This window comes from Triticum urartu, chromosome 1 (genome assembly GCF_003073215.2).
Source record: "Triticum urartu cultivar G1812 chromosome 1, Tu2.1, whole genome shotgun sequence".
NCBI lineage: Eukaryota > Viridiplantae > Streptophyta > Magnoliopsida > Poales > Poaceae > Triticum > Triticum urartu.
The window spans coordinates 314,884,171-314,907,594 of NC_053022.1; the positions used below are offsets into that span (position 1 = coordinate 314,884,171).

At 41.1% G+C, this 23,424-nt stretch overlaps 2 long non-coding RNA genes across 2 annotated transcripts; both read left to right on the plus strand.

The window, feature by feature from the left end:
- Window positions 1–10,553: 10,553 nt before the first annotated feature.
- LOC125509475 lies at window positions 10,554–12,888 on the plus strand. The gene is made up of 3 exons (XR_007284115.1): window positions 10,554–10,933; window positions 11,019–11,273; window positions 12,594–12,888. It is a non-coding gene; the product is annotated as an uncharacterized LOC125509475 (long non-coding RNA).
- A 1,154-nt stretch (window positions 12,889–14,042) lies between these two features.
- On the plus strand, window positions 14,043–18,312 carry LOC125509483. The gene is made up of 2 exons (XR_007284117.1): window positions 14,043–14,097; window positions 17,868–18,312. It is a non-coding gene; the product is annotated as an uncharacterized LOC125509483 (long non-coding RNA).
- Window positions 18,313–23,424: the final 5,112 nt, after the last annotated feature.

Genomic DNA, 23,424 nt, shown 5'->3' on the forward strand with positions numbered 1-23,424 from the left:
AGCCTCGGAGTCCATTTCCTTGCCAATGAATGCCCTGGCCTTCTTGGAGCTGCTCTTCTTGTGATATGAAGGCCTTGAGGATTTTGATGATGAGGATTTTGTGGATTTCTTCTTTTTCTTCGCATCATCAGAACTGTAATCCTTTTATTTCTTCTTCTTTGATTCCTTTTCCCATTGATGACAATCTTGAATGTAATGCCCAGGCTTCTTGCATTTGTGGCAGAGCCTCCTCTTGTAGTCACTGGATGAGGAATCACTGCTCCTTGAGGGTCTTCCAAGGCGACCACATCTTGAGAACTTTTGGAACTTCTTCACAAGCAGAGCCAGATCATGGCTTAGTTCTTCAGGATCACCAAGGCTGCTACCAGAGTCTTCATCTTCGGACTCAGATACTGCCTTGGCCTTCAGTGCATGTGTTCTGCCATAGCTTGAACCATAGAGATCTCTCTTTTTAGCAAGTTGGAACTCATGAGTATTTAGCCTTTCGAGAATATCAGCGGGATCAAGTGACTTGTAATCAGCACGTTCTTGTATCATCAATGCTAGAGTGTCAAATGAGGAATCAAGCGATCTCAGCAATTTCTTCACCACCTCATGGTCGGTGATGTCAGTGGCACCAAGTGCTTGAAGATCATTTGAGATGTAAGTGAGGCGATCAAAGGTTTGTTGAACATTTTCATTGTCGAGTCTTTTGAAGCGGTTGAAGAGATTGTGAAGAACATCAACTCGAGAGTCACGCTGAGTTGAGACTTCTTCATTCACTTTGGACAACATGTCCCAGATAAGCTTCGATGTCTCCAAAGCACTCACTCTGCCATACTGTCCTTTGCTCAGATGGCCACATATGATATTCTTCGCTTGAGAGTCGAGTTGCTTGAATCTCTTCACATTAGCAACATTCAGAGAAGGTGTGACTGAGGGAACACCATTTTCCACAACATATCAGAGATCGTTATCAATTTCTTCAAGATGCATTCGCATCTTATTCTTCCAGTAGGGGTAGTCCGTCCCATCGAAGGTAGGACACCCAGCAGAGACCTTGATCATACCTGCGGTCGACATAACTAAAACTCCAGGCGGTTAAACCAAAATCACACAGAATAAGGGAGTACCTTGCTCTGATACCAGTTGAAAGTGCGTTATATCGACTAGAGGGGTGGTGAATAGGCGTTTTTTATGAATTCTTCACCGAGGAATTTGTCGGTGAGGAAATTCCTTAGTGAAGAACTACTAGCAGCAGAATAAGTACTCAGAAGTAAACATAACTGAAGACAGGCATGGTCATCATGATGAAATGGAGACAGGCACAGAGTACTGAAAGCGTAATCATAGGATAACACAGGATGAAGACAAACAGACTGAAGAAACTGAACTGAGGAAATTGAGAAAGTCTTCAGTTAAAGTCTTCAAACATAGACATGAACAAACACACAACATAGTTATGAGGAAATGAAAGAGTTGAGGGAATAGAACCAGTAAGCTTGGTGAAGACAATGATTTGGTAGACCAGTTCCAACTGTTGTCTCAGTTGTACGTCTGGTTGGAGCGGCTGAGTATTTAAACTCGAGGACACATAGTCCTGGACACCCAGTCCTGAACACGCAGCTCAGGACACCCAGTCCTCACCGTATTCTCCTTGAACTAAGGTCACAAAGACCTCGTCCAATCACTCGTGGTAAGTCTTCAGGTGACTTCCAAACCTTCACAAACTTGGTCACTCGGCGATCCACAATTCCTCTTGGATGCTCTAGACCATGACGCCTAACTGTCTGGAAGAAGCACAGTCTTCAAAGGTAACAAGCGTCGGATCCACGCGGGATCAATCTCTTTAGTGATGCTCAATCACTTGGGGTTTGTAGGTGTTTGGGTTTTGGTTTTTTGGCTTTTCCTCACTTGATGATTTTCGCTCAAAGTCCTCGGAGGATGAGTTGCTCTCAAATGACAAGTGTCAGTTTCTCTCGGAGCAGCCAACCAACTAGTGGTTGTAGGGGGCGGCTATTTATAGCCTAGGGAGCAGCCCGACATGATAAGACATAAATGCCCTTCAATGATATGACCGTTAGGTGGATAGATATTTTGGGACAGCTGGCGCATAGCACAGCAACGGTCGGAATTTTGAGTAGCAAAATCCTCAGGGCTATCATGTTCCTCACTGTGTAGGCAATCCGCACTTGCGAATTCCTAACTCCTCAGTCAGGACAAATTCCTCAGAGACCAGAAGAACTTCGTCTCTGTCACTGAAGAAATTGACTGAACTGTATGAGATTTCCAATGGCTTCACTCGAAGGGATTGGTAGGTGTAGGATTTTGAGTTGAGCATCACATGGAAATTTTTCCTTAGTATTTCCTCGACCCCCTTTAACAGTACGGTGTTTCCTATGACTCAAGAAAGAGAAAATGAAACTACGAAAACAAAAGTCTTCACGCTTCATGTTCCTCGAATGAATACTAAGTCTCCAAGGTCACACCATTTTCTTCACTTTCAAAGTCTTCAGAAAGTCTTCAGAAATCCAAAGTCTTCAGTCGAAGAACTTCATTTTTAGGGGTCGACTTTCTCTGTAAATATCAAACTCCTCATAGACTTATAGACCTGTGTACACTCACAAACGCATTAGTCCCTTAACCTATAAGTCTTCAATACACCAAAATCACTAAGGGGCACTAGATGCACTTATAGGTATACCTTCTATCTCAGATCTGAAGGAAAAGTGTTTGTCGCTAAGAACACGTCCTTTCTCGAGAAAGAGTTTCTCTCGAAAGAATTGAGTGGGAGGAAGATACAACTTGATGAGGTTGTTGAACCTTCACTTCAACCAGAGAGTAACACATCACAGAAAGATGTTTCTCTGGCACTTACGTCAGTTGAGGAGAAAGCTAATGATGATGATCATGAAGCTTCAGATCAAATTATAATCAAACAACGTAGGTCGACAAGGGTGTGTATAATTTCTGAGTGGTAACCATGTCTTAAAGGTCATGTTGTTGGACAACGATGAACCTATGAGCTATGAAGAAGCGATGGTGGGCCCGGATTCCAACAAATGGCTAGAAGCCATGAAATCCGAGATAGGATCCATGTATGAGAACAAAGTATGCACTTTGGTGGACTTGCCCGATGAACGGCAAGCCATTGAGAATAAATAGATCTTTAAGAAGAAGACAAACGCTGATGGTAATGTCATCATTTGTGAAGCTCGACTTGTCTCAAAGGTCATGTTGTTTGATACTTGATAATTGTTTTGAGATATGGAGATGGTGATATTAGAGTCATGCTAGTTGAGTAGTTGTGAATTTGAGAAATACTTGTGTTGAAGCTTGTGATTGCCGTAGCATGCATGTATGGTGAACCGTTATGTGATGAAGTCGGAGCATGATTTATTTATTGATTGTCTTCCTTATGAGTGGCGGTCGGGGACGAGCGATGGTCTTTTCCTACCAATCTATCCCCCTAGGAGCATCCGCGTAGTACTTTGTTTCGATAACTAATAGACTTTTGCAATAAGTATGTGAATTCTTTATGACTAATGTTGAGCCCATGGATTATACGCGCTCTCACCCTTCCACCATTGCTAGCCTCTCTAATACCGCGCACCTTTTGCCGGTATCATACCCACCATATACCTTTCTCAAAAGAGCCACCATACCTACCTATCATGGCATTTTCATAGCCATTCCGAGATATATTGCCATGCAACTTACCACCGTTCCATTTATTATGACACGCTTCATCATTGTCATATTGCTTTGTATGATCATGTAGTTGACATCGTATTTGTGGCAAAGCCACCGTTCATAATTCTTTCATACATGTCACTCATGAGTCATTGCACATCCCGGTACACCGCCGGAGGCATTCATATAGAGTCATATTTTGTTCTAAGTATCGGGTTGTAATTCTTGAGTTGTAAGTAAATAAAAGTGCGATGATCATCATTATTAGAGCATTGCTCCAGTGAGGAAAGGATGATGGAGACTATGATTCCCCCACAAGTCGGGATGAGACTCCGGACGAAAAAAAAAGAGGCCATAAAAAAAGAAAAGGCCCAAATAAAACAAAATAAAATAAAAAAGAGAAAAAAAGAGAAGGGGCAATGCTACTATCCTTTTACCATACTTGTGCTTCAAAGTAGCACCATGATCTTCATGATAAAGAGTCTCCTATGTTGTCACTTTCTTATACTAGTGGGAATCTTTCATTATAGAACTTGGCTTGTATATTCCAATGATGGGCTTTCTCAAAGTGCCCAAGGTCTTTGTGAGCAAGCGAGTTGGATGCACACCCACTAGTTTCTTTTGTTGAGCTTTCATACATTTATAGCTCTAGTGCATCCGTTGCATGGCAATCCCTACTCACTCACATTGATATCTATTGATGAGCATCTCCATAGCCCGTTGATACGCCTAGTTGACGTGAGACTATCTTCTCATTTTTACTTCTCCACAATCACCATCCTATTCCACCTATAGTGCTATATCCATGGCTCACGCTCATATATTGCGTGAAGATTGAAAAAGTTTGAGAACATCAAAAGTATGAAACAATTGCTTGGCTTGTCATCGGGGTTGTGCATGATTTGAATACGTTGTGTGGTGAAGATGGATCATAGCTAGACTATATGATTTTGTAGGGATAACTTTCTTTGGCCATGTTATTTTGAAGAGACATAATTGCTTAGTTAGTATGCTTGAAGTATTATTATTTTTATGTCAATATTAAACTTTTGTCTTGAATCTTATGGATCTGAATATTCTTGCCACAATAAAGAAGAATACATTGAGAAATATGTTAGGTAGCATTCCACATCAGAAATTCTGTTTTTATCATTTACCTACTCGAGGACGAGCAGGAATTAAGCTTGGGGATGCTGATACGTCTCCAACGTATCTATAATTTTTGATTGTTCCATGCTATTATATTGTCAACCTTGGATGTTTTATATGCATTTATATGCTATTTTATATGATTTTTGGGACTAACCTATTAACCCAGGGCCCAGTGCCAGTTTTTTACTTGTTTTAGAGTATCACAGAAAAGGAAAATTAAACGGAGTCCAATTGACCTGAAACTTCACGGAACTTATTTTTGGAACGGAAGCAACCCAGAAGACTTGGAGTGTACATATGGGAAGCAACAAGGAAGGCACGAGGCAGGGGGCGCGTCCACCCCCTGGGCACGCCCTCCACCCTCGTGGGCCCCTCGTGGCTCCCCTGATGTATTTCTTCCGTCTATATATATATATATATCCATATACCCTAAAACCATCGGGCGGCACAATAGATCGGAAGTTCTGCCGCCAGAAGCCTCCGTAGCCACCAAAAACCAATCTAGACCCGTTCCGGCACCCTGCCGGAGGGGGAATCCTTCTCTAGTGGCCATCTTCATCATCCCGGTGCTCTCCATGACGAGGAGGGAGTAGTTTTCCCTCGGGGCTGAGGGTATGTACCAGTAGCTATGTGTTCGATCTATCTCTCTCTTGTGTTCTTGAGGTGGCACGATCTTGATGTATCGCGAGCTTTGCTATTATATTTGGATCTTATGATATTTCTCCCCCTCTACTCTCTTGTAATTGATTGAATTTTCCCTTTGAATTTATCTTATCGGATTGAGTCTTTAAGGATTTAAGAACACTTGATGTATGTCTTGCGTGGGATAACCGTGGTGACAATGGGTTATTCTATTGATTCACTTGATGTATGTTTTGGTGATCAACTTGCGGGTTCCGCCCATGAACCTATGCATAGGGGTTGGCACACGTTTTCGTCTTGACTCTCCGGTAAAAACTTTGGGGCACTCTTTGAGGTTCTATGTATTGGTTGAATAGATGAATCTGAGATTGTGTGATGCATATCGTATAATCATACCCACGGATACTTGAGGTGACATTGGAGTATCTAGGTGACATTAGGGTTTTGGTTGATTTGTGTCTTAAGGTGTTATTCTAGTACGAACTCTAGGGCTGTTTGTGACACTTATAGGAATAGCCCAACGGATTGATTGGAAAGAATAACTTTGGGGTGGTTTCGTACCCTACCATAATCTCTTCGTTTGTTCTTCGCTATTAGTGACTTTGGAGTGACTCTTTGTTACATGTTGAGGAATAGTTATGTGATCCAATTATGTTATTATTGTTGAGAGAACTTGCACTAGTGAAAGTATGAACCCTAGGCCTTGTTTCAAGGCATTGCAATACCGTTTGTGCTCACTTTTATCATTAGTTACCTTGCTGTTTTTATATTTTCAGATTACAAAAACCTTTATCTATCATCCATATTGCACTTGTATCATCATCTCTTCGTCGAACTAGTGCACCTACACAATTTACCATTGTATTGGGTGTGTTGGGACACAAGAGACTCTTTGTTATTTGGTTGCAGGGTTGCTTGAGAGAGAACATCTTCATCCTACAACTCCTACGGATTGATAAACCTTAGGTCATCCACTTCAGGGAAATTTGTTACTGTCCGACAAACCTCTGCACTTGAAGGCCGAACAACGTTTATAAGAAGAAGGTTGTGTAGTAGACATCAGGACACATGCATTATAGGCCTGTAGCGAATCAGGATTATGTACCATAGCGAAACATGCACAGTATTGTCGCTATTGTTTTTTAAGTGGTCATTGTTTTTCAAAATGCAGACATTTTTGGAAATGGAACTTTTTTCAATTGAATATTTTTTGAACGCAGATACTTTTTGAACAAGGCGACATTTTTTCAAATATTTTTTTAATAAAAATTGCTAACATTTTTGAATTGCTGAAAAAATAAAATCTATTTTTGAGATTTTTTAAAACTTGAAATGTTTCTAATTTGCAAGCATTTTGTTGAATTTGCAAACATTTTTTTCAAACATGTGCAATTTTAAAATTTGTTTTTTTCTGAAAACATGAATAGTTTTCAAATTTGCATTTTTTTGCAAAAAAAAGAAAGATTTTTGAAATTGTGAACACTTTTCAAAATTTATCATTTTCTGAAAAAATAGAAAAACAAAAGAATAATATAAAAACCGGTTCAGGAAACTTCTCAAACAGTGAAAAGGCGGGCTGGACCTTCCACAAGGTTCCCAAAACTGGATTTGGCATAGACCATAGCTACCTCATCCCATGATGGCATCGTTCGCCAACTCTTGTACGTTAGAATAACAATTTCACAATGTGCGTCACAGAGAAAGTGTGTCGGGGAGCTCCTAGTCAGCGCCTTAAGCACCGGCTAGGACAACCTGCATCCACGCGCCTCGCAATCTGGGCCGGCACAGTATCAAAGGCTACCTGGTCGCTTGTACCACGGTTGCCTCGTTCGCTCGATCACGATTGACGGGTCAACTGTTGAGAAGAAAAAAAAATGAAAAATGAATACAAAAACATTTACGAAATTATGAAGAGTTACATGAATTTTGAAAAAAAAATCATGATTTTGAAAAAAATGACAAATTCAAACAAGTTCAAGGCATTTTTGAAAAACATGTTCACAATTTTTTAAAAAGTTCATCGATTTTGAGAAAAGTTCACAAACTTGAAAAAAGTTCATCAATTTTGGAAAAGGCTCATCAAATTGGAAAAAATGCACAAATATCAAAACGTTTATCGATTTTGAAAAGAAACTTCCTGGATTTTCAAAAACATGCCCGCAATTTAAAAAATAAATTTCATCAGTTTTTTTAAATAGTTCATGAATTCAAAAGGAGTTCGCAGAATTTGTAAGAAATTTCATGGATTTCAAAAAAGTTCATCGATTTTGATAAAAAAGTTCATGCATTTTGGAAAAAGAGAAAAAACTGAAATGAAAAGAAGAATGAAGAAAAGAATAAAAAGGAAGTAACTAATCACATTGGGGTGATTTGGTTGGTTGGTTATTGTAGCTAACACTAGACGAGGAGGTCGTGGGTTTGAATCACACCGCATGCACAACTTTTGTGGGTTAAAACTGGAAAAAAAGTGGATGGACGACCGAGAACCGGGGGGGGGGGGGGGGGGGGGGGGTGGTGGTTTGTGCTCCAAGTTGCAAAATACATTGTAACATGCAGGAATAGGGAGTGCGCACTCGTCCTCCTGTTCAATGTGTAGCGCGCTGGACAGCGAGCATATATGCATGCTATTGGGCCGACCCGTTTACCCAGTTAACAGAATTGTTTTCGATCATGACATGGAGCCGGCTATTAGGGCAAACTGAAAATATTCAAACATCCCCAAAAAAAATTGATCTTCAGAAATTATTCGTCTAATATTTTTTATGAATGCAAATACTGTTTGCAAGAAACATGTTCTAAATTCTAAAAAGATTCGTAAAGTTTAAAAAATGGTCACAAATTTAGAAAATGTTCACAAATTCACAAAAGTGTTTGTGAAGTTTATAAATATCCATAAACCTTAAAATTCAAAAAATGATTATCAATTCAAAAAATAGAAAAGAAAATATAAATAAATAAACATATAAAATACAGAAGAAAACAAACAGAAAAGAAACATAGAAAACAGAAAGAAAGAAATCAGTCCATGGGACCGCTGAGAGAAAGACACGGGAGAAGCTGGATATGGGCTGACCTGTATGTCGTGCGAGCTCTCCGCGTGTTTGTAGTGTACTAGATGACCCGTTGCGCCCATGGCGCAAAGGCCGATAGCAAGCCAACTATTGAAAGAGTTTGTATCAAAATATATAGACACAGAAGGAAACGTATGGAAATAAATACATATTGATAAGAGATAGATGGTTGCTGATGATACATGTTTTCTAAGAAGCTTACGAATGATCATTTACAATGTTATGAGCAAGGCATGTAGATAGGCGAAGCTACGTTAGACAGATGTATCGCTGGATGTTTAGAACGATTTCTTTGAGGCAGGTCTTCATAGCTGTTGTTCTTCATTGCTTGCATTGCTCAGAGCAAAAATTCATTCGATATCATCATCCAGGCTTAAGGATGGCAATTTTACCCATGGACATGGATATCCATGGATATCCAATCCGAATGGATAGGGTTTGGATATGCTTTTGTGCCCATGGGCAACGCCCAAACCCGACCCGATTGCTCATGGATAGGGCATGGATCTAATCTTGTGCCCATGGGTATACCCAAACCCGACCCGATAGTATGATTTAATGGGCAAAAATCTACTATCCCTACCCCACAGTCACATGTCCCACTGCAATTTTCCACTTTGTTATCTAAAACATGCAGACGAAATTGCATAATCCCCGCTGTAACTTCTATTAGTTGTCATTCAATCCCCGTTGTAACATACTACAGGATACCTTCCCTTATTTTTATCTCCTCGTTAAATGACTCGTCATTCTCATATTTTAGAAAAACACTAAATTATATTAGGTTGTCAGTGGACGTTGATTTGCCACAAGTTGATGTTTACCATAAGTGAAGCCTCACCTGCCACGAGGTGAAGAATGGAGGACCTCATGTTAACACTGTGTTATTTCTTATTTATATGTATTGAGAGGACCCAGTGGATATCCAGCGGGTACGGATATCCATCGGGTTTGGACATGGACATAATTTTTCACCCGTGAATTTTTTCATGGGTGGGCAAAGATAGTCTTCATAGATATGGATATGGATTTGATATTGTTCAACCCGATCCAAACCCGACCCATTGCCATCCTTATCCAGGCTCCAGTAATACTTGTTTGTTTTCTGTATAACGGCTTCTGATTTTAAACTTATATCATTAAGACGATCAACAACATATCTTATCTGTGAGAAAATATGTTTCAGATTGTTGGCTTTGAGTGTTGATCTTGCTGTGAAGTTTGTATCTATTATGCGGTAAAGTTTCTTCACTTCACCATCATGTGTCTATCTTGCTTGATTCAGGACTTTTAGAATATCTACATACCGTGCTCTCGCCCTTTTCTCCATGACTCTAGATGAACCGTTGCGTCCATGGAGCAAAAAGCTATAGGTAGCCAAGTATTCAAACAATACATATGGGATTGATTCAGGACCAACTTCAGGCGAAAGCGGCGTGTGTTTGCATGTGCATCAGAGCATCCAGAAGCAGCTTTGTTAGATTCTAACCCAAGCATCCAAAATGATTGAATAGAAGGTCGAGTCAACTAATACAAATTTTAATAAAAGCTAACATAATAAAATTAGGAAAAGCTAAAAAATGGCATAAAGCTATTTATTGAACAACACTTTTCACCCAGACCATTTTTTAAAACCTGTTCATAACATGAATTGCATGGTTCAATAACTCGATAAATGTCGAGCTACTTTCTTTGTAACCTTGTTCATCAATCAGATTTATGAATCTTAGTGAAAAGTGAAATTTGGACAATAAGGCACATCCATTTGGACAACAACGTTAAACATAACATGTGAAAAGTAACAAAGCAAGGACAAATTCTTCTGATTTTATTAGGATGGAAGAGCTATCATAAATAAAAGCAGTTCATTACATTAGAACCTTTCTCTGGATGCGTTTTCATCATAAAAACATGTGAAATAATAAGATCTATGCATACTGCATATATACTGAAATTTCATAGTTATATTATATAAGTAGATATTCTAAAAATTTAGAGCATGGTAATCCTGAGAAGCTTATGAAGGAGTAAAGGAGGAAGAGATATTCCAGCCAATTTCATTTGTTTTTATTTTCTTCCAGCCCTTTGCCACTTAGCAGTGGGCCTTCCAGGTCAGGACAAAATCGCCTTATCACCATCTCGCAGGGACACGCCACACGCGCCCGTGAACCCATGGTCCTTCACCTTATCTCTTACTTCAGCCCACTACCCTCACTTCATTTCCTCTTCTCCTGGATCCCCTTTCTCGTCTAGCTCACTGGGGGCGCAGGTCGCCGTTGCAACACCAGCCACAGGAATCGGCGGGATACGCTAGCCCTCGGTCCGCATCGACGTCCATGCCTCCGGCTCTGACATGCACGCCCGCTGGACACCGCCGTGAACCACATTGTTTTCCGGTGCGTTCTTGCTCCTAGTAGTTCCCCTAGCTCCATTGTTACTCCTGTCGTTCCTTTAATGCTGATTCGGGGCACCGACGTGCAGCAGCCTCTTGGACCGAGGTCGTCTTCGTCGGTTCCGTCGGCCGCCACTGTGGCGGAGCGGTCATCCTCCTCACCGAACAGCTCCAGGGACCGTGACGGGCTCCGTGTCATGTCCAAATTGGACACGGAGCCCGTCACGGTCCCTGGAGCAACTCGAAGCCGCGGGTCCCTCCTACTTCTTCCCTGACGTTGACTGCCATTGTCGCTGTACGGAGCTCATTGCTCTGCTCCGTCCGACCTTGCCACTTACAGCATGGTGAGAAATCGCCTCTGCATGTTGCTGGCTGCGTGTTGCTGCTGATGTTTGTTGTTTGCTGCCACTGGCTGCTTTGCTCCTGTCCCTTCTTTGCTGCTGGCTGCTTTGCTCCTGTCCCTTCTTTGCTGTTGGCTGCTTGTTGCTTGCTGTTGATGCTTGATGATGTTAGCCATCACCTGTCTATAGATCATAGAAAGAGAGATTGATTTGCTATGAAAAAACATGGCCATATTTTACTTGCTCGTCACACTGTCAGACAAAGGCTAGACTTCCTTGTGTATAAAAGTTTTCATTTTAACATTTGATTTATAAGGAAAATCACATAAAAATGCTCAACCCGTTGACTTGCAATATGTATACAGACTCGTAAAGTATTTTCAGCATTGATCATCACCAGTTTAGAAAGACAAAGTAGCAGATAAAACAAACAACGATTCGCAAAAAAAAATAGATAAAACAAACAACGAACCTTTGAATCAGAAAGTATGTAAATAAGCTAAAGTATGAAAGCAGCAGCTCCACTCCAGCATGATCAGTTAGATAGTACGTAGATAGATATTTCTGTGAGTACCTTGGTGATTGCAGATCTGTCAGAGATTATATGCACAGTTAAAAAATCTGATTGCAGCTAATATGAGAGTCCATCATCTGGATACAGGCACGATATCACCAAACTATACATCACTGAGAGCACACATATACATACATAATATTAGATGAGAATAAATTGGCCTTCATTAAAGAAGCCGGAGAATAAACCCCGCTTAATTAATCAAAAATAAAAGAGATGAGAATGAAACTACAAACCACATAGTATGAAAGAGCTTGATTGTTAATACTCGAAAGAACATCTATGTTTTTACTTTTTTTCATCTATGAAGAACTAATATAGCATTATCAGTTGAAAAACTTATTTTGGAAAAAAAACACATTCTAAACAAGGTATCAGTGTAAGATCTCAGAGTTGAACTTGTAAAATCCATAACAAAATCATTCTAGTTTGGTTTGTACTACTAAGCTTATATATGTTGGTTGCTCCTGGATCCCCTTTCTCGTACTACTCCATATCCCTTTTCTAAGGAACAGACATATATAAGCTTAGTCAGTATTGTTGCTTAGAAATAAAGGAAGATGCACTTTAACAAAATGTCTTTAAATCTTAAAAAATTCATAACTTGCATTCTAGGACTAAGAAAATGTTATTCCCAATTTCAGTAGCTTCATTTTCAACTTTCTAGATGACATCGCATACAATTCATGCACTGTACACATTCTGGAAATTCATGAATATTGATTTTCCTCCGTTTGGTTCTTTTCCAGGGTTTCTTCATCGTTTCAATAGAGTCCGGCAATGAGGGGTATTACGAGTTCGATCCACAGCTTCATCAGGACGTTGACCAGGAAGGCAAGCATCATGAATTCCCTGTTTTATGTTTTACTTATGTTGAAGGATTAAACTATCTTGTTGCCCGTGTTGGTTACCATGCCGTACCTTTCTTTGCAATATCCACGTTTAGGACATGGGTAGGAGTTGCTTGATGTTCATGATCAGCTGGTTGTGACATATATTAATTCCGGCAATTTGTAGTCATCTTAAAATAGTAAAGTTATGATAGCTTCAGACCGGAAAATGCCAAACGGAGACCGAGCTCCATGGAGACCTTTATTCGACAACTTCAAAATTCAAACTTTTCAGTTTCAAAAAATTCTGAAAATAAACACACATATACCTAGATACATAATGTACGTGTGTGCAAATTATCAGGTCGAAACACATTAAAATGTGAGCTACACAAAAAAGAAAATTCTGGGGCTTTTTAGCATATGTACTGTTCATCTTCAAAGTCTATGATCTTTTTTGTGCAGCTTCAATTTAAGCTATTTCATACTGAAATTTTTCACACATACACTTAACATCCTTGCATACATGTGCATGTTTTCAGAATTTTTTGAAACTGAAATTTATGAATTTGAATTTTCCAAAATAAAGGGCTACATGGAGCCCGGTCTCCAAAATGCCCTACTCCTTCAGACCTTATTAACAAAATTCGAACTAAAAGATAAGCACCTCAACAGCTATGTTTCAGAATAGCAGCTCAAGCACAAGCAACATTGAGAAAGATCTTGAGATACAAAACTTGTTAACAACCATTTTGTTCATCAGACAAATGTAAATAGATTCAGACCTTCAAGAACAGAAGATGTCGATACATCTCTGGATCCAATAATGCAAATCATTGGAGAAGTTAAGACCTTACTGAGTGACTAGTAGTGAAAATACGATGCAGTGAAAAATAGATGCACATATATCATTCCTATTCTACAACGGAGAAAAATAAAACAACCAACCGAAGGGACATATAACTCTTTGTGTGTTGGTTGGAGGCTATACTACCAATTTCTGATGAGTGAGAACTCATGACAAAAGAAATTTGATATTGTCATTGCTATAAATGCAGATGAAACGAAGGTCCACATTCAGTATGTTTTTCTTAATTTTTTTCAGAAATTTAACAAGGAAAGCCATAGAATATGGAAAACATGTCAAACCACACTTTTTTTACATGTGAGCTTGTCAATTAAGTTCATTTGTGGCACTGTCCTTCCAAACCTCACCTTGGCCACTTGCCTCATCAGTGACCACGGATACCTATTGAACGTAACAAGCAATCCATGTTAACATGTGATATAAATGGGGGGAAGGGGCAGGTAGTTTCGTACCATTGATAATGTGTTTCCCATCGGCTAAAGTGATCCTCTTCCGTGCATATTTAGGTGATGAACAAAGATGGTTTAAAAGGATAATTCAGTAGGAGAAAATAAAGTAAGTAATAAACAATATTCTTTTTCTTTGTGTAAGTTTACCTTCTTTGTTGATTTCCCTACGATATCTGGTTCGTGAAATCATTTGTTTCTTTGCGTCCTTACATCTATTAGCACTAACATGGATAATGTCAGATTCTACCTCCTTTTCTTTGATAACAAGTAGAGTGTTAGACTGCAAACAGAGCAGAAAATAAAAGACCTATTGGACCTGAGAGCATAAGATTCTTTCTATTTGATGATTAATTAACTTGCATGCATCGACGAGCAACAAGAACGACCAGTCAATTAACCGCGTGCATTAGCGAGCAACCGAACAAAAAGAATAGTGGTATAAGGAAGCAAACAAAAGACCTACCAAACAGGAAAACCACATCTTAAATTTATTAGATAGCTAATTAACTTGCATGCATCAAGGGACAACAAAATAGCTAATGAACCTGAAAAGGAACCTGCCCTACCCGACCCTGAAACCAGAGGTTAATTTTACTGGATAGTTCATTAACTTGCATGCATGAGTGAGCAACAAAACAATTAACCTGACAATGGGCTTGCATGTAGCAATGAGCAATAGTACGACTAAGCAACAAGCAGAAGACCTATTGGATCCTGGAACCGAAGGTTAATTTTATTGTGTAGTGAACTAACTTGCATGCATTGCCTAGCAACAAAATAGCCAATTACATTGTGAAGAACACATACTAAACCAATGACAGCAAGTACTGCGCCAAACCTGGAAGTGCACATATTAAAGTAGGAGTTTATCTGCACATAAGAAAGCACATACATAAAAGCAGCAACAACTGAGTTGGGCACACACGAACTTTGACAAAGCAAATAAGGATCAGGCATGCAAGACTAAAATGCAACAGAATGTCATGTTGCAAGACAATAAAAGAACCGGCTGAAGAGAGGCATATAGATGCATGCGTATTAATTGGCTACAATCTTGATGGCATGGAGTTTTGTAAACTTCTATATAGAACAAATTTGGTAGCTAAATTAACAACCAAGAGTAAAGTGCCGATCCATATTATCCAATATATGCTAGCTAGCTGCACTAACGAACAAGTCCACTCCAAATTGAGACGACGCAAATCATGTTTGGGAGCTATAGCTGCTAGTGGACGCATGGGAGTATACTGTCCCACCACAACCAGCTTAATTTGGAAAGGCAAACAATTTTATTAGAACCAAGCTTCTACGATTATTCAAGTGAACACCTATAAACTGGTTTATCTTGAACTGAACAGCGAATTTTACCTACAGCTAAAGAAAAGAAAACTCAATGCTGCTTTCTTCTCGTTCTTTTTTATATCTATTACTGCCCTCTTCCCTTTATGGGTAAATTAAGATCAGCTAGTCAGTTAGAAGAAAGAGGGAGATCGGCAAGTCCTAAATGCCATCCAACTGATGAGGGGGGAATAATAATGCTTTCAGATAAAATAAACAATCCAATCTGTCGCCAACAGGATAAAATAGAAGCAACATGACCAAAATTTAGTATTATTTAAGTAGTAAAAGTAAGCCACTAAGTACCAGATGTCAAGCGAGTTGACAATCAATCTGCGCATCCTGGACAATGCTGGTGCGGACAGTGATCATGAAGAGATAAATTTTTTTGCAGCCGAGCATGATGGCGGCCTCAAGCGATAGCTTGACGTATGCCCACACCTAGAGATTTTTTTTTCAAATGTTAGAACCAAGCCTCCAACTCATTAAAAACCATTTGATAAGTAATTTGGATGCAAAGAAATCTTAATAACTAAACTCAATCCCTTTGACTGTGGTACATAGTCGATATGTGCCTTTGCATCTTGTCAGATTTTGGCTGATTCTTCCATTTTCCTTCTGCGCCTTTGGGATGCACTCGACGCAATCGAAAGATCGCTTGTGATGTAGACGGAGCATGCAAAAGCTTAGAAAAGTTCCTATAAGCAAAAACAGAGATCAAATTCTTCCTTTCATTCATTTTCCCCAGAGTGAGTCTAAACTGCTAAGCAAATTCAAACTCCAGTAGACTATCAACTTGAAAATAATTAATCATGGGCAGCTCTCACTTTTACATATATAGAGCAAGCTTCAATACAGTTTTGATTTGCAAAACATAGAGAGTATGCTTTACTGTTCTCCTAATTTTACTTTAGAGACCATCCAACGAACAAGCCATGTAATAAATTACCTAAAATGAACTAAAGGTTACAAAATCATCTAAAGGACAATTAGGCCTGCAATAAATTCCCCATTGCAATATTCTAGTGCAAGAAAATAGATGGTTCAAAGAAGTTGAATACAAACATGATAGAATAAACCATATCATAATTAAAATGCGGGAACAAAGGCAGCTGTGTGAGAAATAGGATTCACCTTTTTCTTTATCAAACTCTTCCACAAGATTCTTTCTCTTCTGTTCTGTCTAAAATATGGAAAACCATAAATTGAGAAACTGGAATCCCCATTGGATGATTCTACTGCAAGAAAATAGACTGTTCAAGGAAGTTGAATACAAACATGGATACAATAAACCATAACATCAAAACTAAAATGTGGGGACAAACATGGCTGTGTGAGAAAGAGGATTCACCTTGTTCTTCTTTTCTATCTCAAATCTGGAAAATCATAAATTAAGAAACCGAATCAGAATCATCATACAACTGAGGTAAAAACTGGGGGAGGAAGATGGGGAGGCTGCAGATGGGCAACCTAGATTGGTGACGATGTCGGAAGTGATGGCCAGCGTGACGCAAGCACCGCCTAGAGCCCTGGCTTTGCTGCTCCCTCCCCCCATCGCCGTCCTGCTGTGCTCCTCCATGCCCATCATGAACACCATATCCCCCTGCTCAGGGGCGAAACTGGGCCTGGGGCAAGTGGGGCTGTAGCCCCAGGCGTGGCCCAACTTGCACCTATACAATAGTAGCAAAAATTTCAGAATTTGAGATAGACAGAAGCCCAGCCCCAGGCTTCAGCCCATAAATGTACAAGGCTACAAGTAGATCAGCCCATTAGCCCAACAATAAGCCCTCTACCTCCACGTGCAACTCTCCAATCAGAACGAAAAATGAATCGCCCAGCGCCCCAGCCCAGTGGATCACACGATCGACAGCAGAGAAACCCTCGCCTCGCTCAGGCCATGCGCCGCCGCCGACCCCTTGTATTCATCAACGTACGCCTCACCCGGTCCGGCGTCCTTATCCACCTCTTCTTCAATTACTGCTAAATTGCAGTGCGCGTACACCCAGCCGGCGGCCGTATAGGTATGTAGTTTGTATCATCTTAATTTGTTTTACCTAGTTCCTTCATATGAACGAATCTTACTGAGTTGGTGATGTTAATTATACTCTTTGAATGTATTCATTTCTACGACAAGTAATTCCGGACAAAGAAAGTATTACTTAATTAGTTGATTTTATTTCGTTCTCAACAGGGAATTATAAACCCACGATGAAGAGGGCACATACAATTAAATCCTTTTTTCAATCAACATCCTACAACACCAACACCAATGAGCATTGTAAAAAACGAGCTGTGAAATAAGATGAATAATGAGTGTACGAGTCACCGTTTGGTGTGCTATATTAAGCTTGATGTATTTGCAAGCCATAATGATATTAAGATTATGCAATGCTATAAAAAATGAGGAAAGGCAAGGAGCTACTACCTCGTACAGTTTGTGATAATGATATATTTTTTCCTTTTTGAATTTTTTGTATGACCAATTGACTTAGTCTATGTACAGTGAAATGATTTAAATACTGGATTTTATGTTTGTAGCTCTAGGTCCTTCTACTATTGATGGTGAAGAAATGATGGCCCTAAATTAAGCAAGTCTTCATAAAATTGGTACCAATATTTGCAATGATGCACTTTGTTAAACTATTTATTTTTATTGAATTTCCTCTTGTGGCAATAATGAATTCATATTTCATTTTAATGTGAAATTATGGCATACATCTAACATGCATTCGTATGTGTAGTATTTGACGTTATTTTTAGTCACTTAGTTTTAGCCCTAGGCTTTTAGAAATCCTGGCTCCGCCTCTGCCCCTGCTCTCACATGGCGGCGACCTGTGTCGGATCTGGAACAACAACTCTCAGCGGCAGAGAAGAAAAAACGTGGGGGTGTTGTTATAACACCTCGGATGTAACTTTTCCAATTTGTATTCCAACTTTTGCCGTTTTCGGCGTTAAGTTAATTTATTTCCTCGGGTTCGGGTTTTGTTTTCGTGTGTTCTTATCGTTGTCATGCATTTCATATCATGTCATCATGTGTATTGCATTCGCATACGTGTTCATCTCATGCATTCGAGCATTTTCCCCGTTGTCCGTTTTGTATTCCGTCGCTTCGTTCTTCTCTGGTGGTCATTTTTACTTTTCTTTTGTGTGTGGGGATTAAACATTTTCAGATTGGACCGAGACTTGCCAAGCGGCCTTGGTTTACTACTGGTAGACCGCCTGTTAAGTTTCGTATCATTTGAACTTCGTTTGATACTCCAACGGTTAACCGAGGAACCGAAAAGGCCTTGTGTGTGTTGCAGCCCAACACCCCTTCATTTTGGCCCAAAACCCACCTAAGTCTTCTCCATCATCTAGAGCGTTCGATCACGATCGCGTGGCCGAAAACCGCATCTTATTTGAACTCTCTTATCTCCCTCTACCTCTATTTAAAAGCCCTCCAGAAATTTCGCGGATCCCCTCTCTTCTTAACCCTAAAAAATCCCTTCTGCGCGCCGGACAATGTCCGGACCGCGCCGGACATCGCCGCCGCCCCAACCGCCTGCCGCCACGTGGCGCCGCCGCGTTGCTCCCGCCGCCGGCCCGGGGAGCCCGCTTCAGGCCCCCGCGGCCCGGAGATTTTCGCCGCCGGCGCCCGATCTCCGCCGCCCGTGCCCGTCTCCGCCTCCGGCGACCGGACCCCGCCGGTCGCCGCGCGCCGCCGCCCGCCGCCTCCTCGCCACCCGGCAGCCTCGCCGCCTCTCCTTCGCCGGCGCTGCGCCGCGCCCTGCGCCGGTCGGTCGCGCCTCCCCCGCCGCCGCTCCGGCTCCCCGCCGGTCGGATCCGGTGAGGTCCGGCCTGGGAGCACCTCGCCGCCGCCTCCTCGTGAAGCTCCGGCCACCACTCCTCCATCTCCGGCCATCCTCGAAAAACGTGCACGAGCTGGATCTGGATCTGAGAACTTTGCCTCGGTTGACTTTTTCTCTCGAAACCCTAGCCCAAGTGCCCATGTTCATAGCATCGTATTTCCGCATCCGTAACTTCGTTTTTGGCATATAGCATATCAAAATGTTCATCTCAGAGAGTACATCATTTCATTCGATCGCATCATTTTCATTTGAGTTCATCTTGATGCCCGAAACGCTGTTAGAAGAGGGCTACTTGAGATAATTGTCAGATCTGCTACTTCGTTTAGGTTTTTGTCATTTTTGCCATGATTATTGTGTGCATGATATGCCCTGATGTTCTACATATGTTTTGTTAAGGGTTTTGTCATCTTTTTAAAGGTGCAACCCATGTATTTTTGTGATGTGTGTAATGACTAGCACGAGCTTGCAAAGTGGTGCACTTAGTAATTCTGTTTTCAGGGACTTAGCATTTCCACTAAGTCCTTGATCTGTTTATCTCATGATGCCATATGTTCATATTGTTTCCTAGTGATCCGTGCCTCTTTTGAGGATGATCAGTAAGGATGCTTTGTTAATTTTGTAGTGCTCTATCCATCCATGTCTTTGTTTGCAATTATGAAGCACCCTAGCTTGAATCAATCGAGCTTTACTTTTGCTACTTTGTGAATCTGGGCAGATTGTCAACTTGTTTGTAATTTTGCCGATGATGTTGTAGTTGATCCGTGCATGCTATGCTATTGTTCTTGCCATGTCTAGCTTGCATTTTGTGTTCTGGATGGATGTATGCTTAGCTTATCATGACTTGCCCTATGGTGAGTGCATCGAGCTTGTAAACATGCCTACTTGAGTTATGTTTCAGCATGTGCCAGTCTGAAAACTGATTATGTTTTTGCTATGTTTACATGCTTGCAATTGTATTTTCTGATCCTTTTTGGCTCAAGGTCACTAAGAGACTTTTGTTAAGCTCTTTGAGTAGCTCCATGCCATGCTTTACTTTGCAATGTTCAAGTCTTGTAGCATGTAGTTTTGTTGCTCCGAAGAGTGCTATCTGATATGAAATTTCAGACAAGTGTTAATTTCACTAAGTCCGAGATCTGTTTACCATATGCATTTTTGCCATGCTTGTTTGAACCTGTTAGTGGATGAATTGGCCGTAGCTCAGTGCTAGACTTTTGTTAAGCATCTGGAATGCATCCCTGCTATGTATTTTGTTGTCATGTTTGGGTGCCGTAGCATGTTCATCTCATTGCATTTAGAGGGCTACTTGCTGTAAATCGCATACCGGTGTCATATCTGATTTGCTTGCCATTTTCAAACTGTAACTTCGATTCCGGTGTTCTTTATATCGTTTTCAAGCGACTTCATCTCATGTTTTCAGTGGCACATTTGGATTCCCAAGTTGAGGCCAGGTTTTTGCATTTCCTGTCATATCTTGCATATGCATCCCGCATCACATCCCGCATAGCATACCATCTTTACATCATATTGTTTGATCCTTGCACGTGGTTGATTGTGTCCTTGTTGCTTGTTTGTCGAGTTTGCTTTCGAGGATCCAGTCAACTTTGACAACTGTGCAGGCAAGATGATCATACCCTCGAAATCACTACTATCTTTGATATGCTAGTTTGCTTGCTCTTTCGCTATGTCAATGCTACAATGCCTACCACTTGCTTTCAAGCCTCCCAAGTTGCCATGTCAAACCTCTAACCCACCTTGTCCTAGCAAACCGTTGATTGGCTATGTTATCGCTTTGCTCAGTCCCTCTTATAGCGTTGCTAGTTGCAGGTGAAAATTGGAGGCCGTTCCTTGTTGGAACATTTTTTTTCTTGTCGGGATATCATTATATTATCTTGTTATCTTAATGCATCTATATACTTGGTAAAGGGTGGAAGGCTCGGCCTCTCGCCTAGTGTTTTGTTCCACTCTTGCCGCCCTAGTTTCCGTCATATCGGTGTTATGTTTTCGGATTTTGCGTTCTTTACGCGGTTGGGTTATAATGGAAACCCCTTGACAGTCCGCCTTGAATAAAACTCCTCCAGCAATGCCCAACCTTAGTTTTACCTTTTGTCACCTAGCCTTTTCCCTTGGGTTTCGCGGACTCAAGGGTCATCTTATTTTAAACCCCCGGGCCAGTGCTTCTCTGAGTGTTGGTCCAACCTAGAGCACCGTGTGGGGGGCCGTCCCTTGGCAACTTGGGTTACGTTGGCTCCCGTACGCTTAGCTTATCCGGTGTGCCCTGAGAACGAGATATGTGCAGTTTCTATCGGGATTTATCGGCACAACGAGTGGTGTTGCTGGACTTGTTTTACCATTGTCGGAGTTGTCTTGGAGAACCGAGATACCGAGTCTGATCGGAACGTCTTGGGAGGAGGTCTATTCCTTCGTTGACCGTGAGAGCTTGTCATGGGCTAAGTTGGGACTCCCCTGCAGGGATTTGAACTTTTGAAGCCGTGCCTGCGGTTATGGGCAGATGGGAATTTGTTAATGTTCGGTTGTAGATAACTTGAACCTTAACTTAATTAAAAATGAATCAACGGAGTGTGTTACCGTGATGGCCTCTTCTCGGCGGAGTCCGGGAAGTGGACACGGTGTTGGAGTAATGTTTGCGCAGGTTGCTCTTTAGTTTCTCGCTCGCGCTTTGCCTCCTCTTCTCGCTCTCTTTTGCGAATAAGTTAGCCACCATATTTGTTAGTCGCTTGCTGCAGCTCCACATATTTTTACCTTGTCATACCTATAAGCTTGAGTATTCTATAGTCTCACCTAAATAGCTTGGCGTAATCATGGTCATAGCTGTTTCCTGTGTGAAATTGTTATCCGCTCACAATTCCAGGGGATGTGACTGAACTCAAGTGGGAGTTCGACGAGGACTCAGGACGTTACTACGTTTCCTTTCCAGACGATCAGTAGTGGAGCCCAGTTGGGGCGATCGGGGATCTTATGCATTTGGGGTTGTCTTTATTTTGGTTCCGTAGTCGGACCTTGATTGTATCTGGATGATGTAATGCTATATTTATGTATTGTGTGAAGTGGCGATTGTAAGCCAACTCTGTACCTCTTTCTTATTCAGTACATGGGATGTGTAAAGATTACCCCTCTTGCAACATGCCTACAATGCGGTTATGCCTCTAAGTCGTGCTCCGACACGTGGGAGATATAGCCGCATCGCGGGTGTTATAAGTTGGTAATAAGAGCCTTCCCCGACCTTAGGAGTCCCATTGCTTGATCGTTATTAGCGGCCGAATTGTGTCTAGAAAAATGTTTTGAGTCATTTAGGAATTATATATCGGAGAGTTTAGGAATTCTTTTTACTTCACAGTCTCCTCATCGCTTTGGTAAGGCATCCTGACGTAGAGTTTTGACTCTTCTCTTCTCAAATTTCACTAAAAAAAATTTTAGGATCACGCGGGTATCTTGGAATCGTTCCGATGGTTTTATGATGAGAACATTGTCTTAGTGCCTCCTATCAGGGGTTTTGTGGAAGTGTCCCGGGGAGTTGAGCTCTGAGGTGTTGTCGTCATAATTTTATCGTTGCAGTTCTGGAATACCTGAGTTTAGTACGCCGACATCGAAAATCTCTTTTATACAGTTCGTTGGTGAGATAACCTCGACGCCACCCAGTACTGGGGCGGGAGTTCGGGAGTATCGCCATAACTTGTATAACGGATGCTTTTTCGAAGGTTGAGGTAGATGATTTCCGAAGTTTTCTTGATTATGTGTTGAAGGATGAATACAACTGGATGTAGGATTTGCTAGATTTGGGTGAGATATTATGCTTCCCCTGTATTCCCAACACCTGATTGCATAACCGGAAAGGTTCGGGAGTTTCATAGGTGGGAATTCTCGTAGCTCTAGTTCTTCTTTCACGGATATTGGTTTGAGATTGGGATTTCTTACCGATTATTCGTTCTTGATCCGTACATTGTTGATTTATTTCTCTACCTAAATTCTAAGTGGCTTCTCAATTTATGGATATGTGACCATTTCAAAAGGAATGCATTCGTTCATTTTGTTCGGATGTGAAGACTATATGTTGCAATTGTCATTCCGTTGGATTCAGTTTCAATATTTGTTTATCAATGTGCTAATGGATGTCAACCTCTTCAGGATGGCTCTTCCAACGCGCACGACTCCGAATCCTGATTCGCCACCACCTCCACCTCCTCCAGAGGCATGGCAAGCTGTGATGACCGCAACCAATGCAAACACAC